Below are 3,140 nucleotides of genomic sequence, written 5' to 3'. Positions count from 1 at the left end.
CCGGAGGCCTTAAGATAGGTCTAAGAAATTTAAGCCCTTGTACTAGGTGCTCTTCATCTTTGAGAGCTATCAAGGTATTTTTACCTAGTGCTTGGGTCAGGAGTTCCATGTTTCCGTTCACCACGGGAATTCAATAAGTCAGGACCTTTCACCCCTGGCTGGTGGACGGAACATCATGCATCACTTGTATTATCATCAATTCATTTCTCTAGAAGTAACGTAGCTATATGTTTAGTGTAGATAGAGTACACTTTTTCAATAGAGGTTTTCTAGGTTTTCAAGTTTGTGTTTTCAACTTCAGAGGCAATCACTGTGCTCACGGCTGTTTTCCCATTAAATGCATCAGATGTGGCACAATTTTGGACAAAATGGCAAAACATATTTTTCACTGATATCAAGGTATGGCCAAATAAACATAATTTTTTACTTGTTTCAACATTGCAAAAATGTCCCCATCCTGTTCCCCCTCTTTCAAAACACATGCAGAGCCACTATGAAAGCTTTCAGAGTTGAAAAGCTTTTTCTGTCATAGATTCTAAGATGTTTGGAGGTGGACTATAATTTTCGCCAGATACGTCACGAACTGTCACTGACTAGCATTGCTTTACATACAGTGTGCGTAAGCAAAATTTACAACATCTGCAACAATTTTGACTTCAGCCTGATTCTCAACATGTGTAAAGAGTAGAGAATTATAATTTATTGTGAATTTACATACGTACATACATGTCTGACTAGTCTTCAAAATGCCCGCCCTCTGCGGCCACAATGGCTTTGACCCTGGGCCTGAAGGCAGCGCACACCTTGTGGACGTACTCCATGGACATGTTGGCCCACTCCTCATCGACGGCAGTCTTCAGGTCATCAACATTGCGGTGAGGTGTAGCACAGGCCTTGGCTTCCACGGCGCCCCAGATCCCATAGTCAAGGAGGGAGCAGTCTGGAGATGAGGGGGCCACATTGTGTGGGGCCAGGAGTCATCCAAATTCTCTGATAGCCACTTCTGGGTGGCCTTGAACTTGTGGGCTGGGGCAGAGTCCTGCTGCCAAACATAGGCTGTTCCAGCATATTTGGCATCAATCCAAGGCTTGGCAACACTCTCCTTCACCTCCAGGTACTCCACCATGTTGAACTTGAGGCCCTTTGGAAACCAATGGGGGGCATACTCTTCCCATCTGATGCCACAACCTCCAATATCATGGCCCCAGCTGGGTGCTTCGTCCGGTTGATGAGTGGGACATCCTCAACACCATAGGTCAGGTACCTGTCATTTCTGGCATTTTGAGCCTGGTCCACAGTCCACATCTTCTTGTCGGAGAAGGTTTGGACAGTGGAGCCATGGTGCTTGATCCAGGTGATGAGGAGCTTGCCATTGGAGAGCCCGTTCTCCTTATTGGCTGTTGTAAGGAGCTGCAGTGACGGCAGACATAGGACTTCAGGCCAAGGTCCCTCACGGCATTCCTGATAGTCCCCTTGCTGACGTTGGTGATCTTGGCCAGGGTGTGCATGGATGTGGTCGGATCCTCCTCAATGTTGGAGGCCATGGCAGTGAGGAAGTCCTCGGTTCTTTTGAGGTTGTGGCCACCACTTCCGGGCTTTCTCTGGACGCTTCCTTTTTTTGACATAGCAGGCCAGGGTGTTGTACACCATCTTCAAAGTGGAGTCAACATTGTCCGCAATGTCCTTTTTCGCCACACCGGCGTGGGCCAGATCCACAATCTTTTGCCTTTTTGCCTCCATTGTTTTGAATATTGTATTTTTCATAAAGAAACATTTTTACGAAGTCGGAAAGATTACTTTGAGTCACCAAACCTATTTAGCCATGCAGCCACGAAAATTGCTCCTAAGCCCGGTAGCCGTTCACAAAGTCAATTGTAAATTTTGCTTACGCACACTGTACATGACTAGAATGGATTCATATGAGCATGAGCAACATGCTCAGCACCAGGATAATACACTTAACATTCACTAAAAACTATTAACCATAGTTTTATTTTTATGAGATGCAATGTTTCAAAGTAGTTGGTTGCATTGTGAAATCCACAGAGCAAGGTAAAATATCTGCAACTCTGTTAATGTACGCTCCACAATCTTAAAATATCTGGTTATAATAGTTCGTGGTGAAAGAAAGTTGTGTTTGACACAAATTGTTAATGAAAGGTCAATAAATTCAATTCATGCAGAAAAACATATGAATGTACATTGAGGTGTCCTAGAATACTAAGAGAGAGAGTATCTGGCGTTTTTCTGGCGTTTTTTTTTTAAATATACTTGGCGGTGAATGTCTTAAATTGACGTGTTTGGGGGTCATCTGGCGTTTTTAGCCTGTCACCACCTTGCAGCACTGCCCAACTACCAAAATGTGTTCAAACCAAAGTCTCAAGTGGCTTGGTTAGAGTGACTTTTCTCCGACAAGCCCTCTAGGTTAGGTTAGGTTGGTTCTAAAATATTACAATGATAGCTAAAAAAGTCGCTCTGCACAAATCTTGGGATGGATAATGGCTGCACAAATTAGCACCAGTTGCTACAATCTGCAGTGGTTTGACTGACAAACAAGGGTTACAGACAAGGACGTCAGAACATGTAGAAACCCCAACTGCTGCCACTTAACTTTGATTTTACAGGGCTAGAAAAATATCAGGTATAATTCAAAGACGGGGCATTGGCCGGTATGGACCCAGAGCAATGTAGCTGTTTGAGTTTCTATATGGCATTATCCAAGGAGGAGGCATTATCTGACATCCAATGCATGTAATTCAATCCACTAGTTACTAATGATCACCTTAGTTGGGTTATGAATTATAAAGTATAGTTATGTTGCATCCTTAGGCCGGTTTTTGAATCGCGTCTAACTCAATTGACACATGAATTAGTCCATGAATTAGTCCACGACCCCACTTTTGCGTTCTTTGAATCATGTCTAAATTTGGTCGCGACCAAATCATGCACTAATTCGTTGGCCAAACAAGACATGAACTAGATTTGACCTCCTAATTCGCCGCTAAACTGAAATACCAAGAACCATGGCTAATTTCCCTGTGCTTGATTTTCATGCATTTCAAACAGAATTGTAATTCAACATTGAAAATATATTATCATCATTATTATAAATTAATGTGACAAATTATAAATTAGAAGTT

This window comes from Tigriopus californicus, chromosome 7, assembly GCF_007210705.1.
Source record: "Tigriopus californicus strain San Diego chromosome 7, Tcal_SD_v2.1, whole genome shotgun sequence".
In the NCBI taxonomy this organism is placed as follows: Eukaryota; Metazoa; Arthropoda; class Copepoda; order Harpacticoida; family Harpacticidae; genus Tigriopus; species Tigriopus californicus.
The sequence above is the reverse complement of the archived record's forward strand: the minus strand, read 5'-3'. Positions refer to the sequence as shown.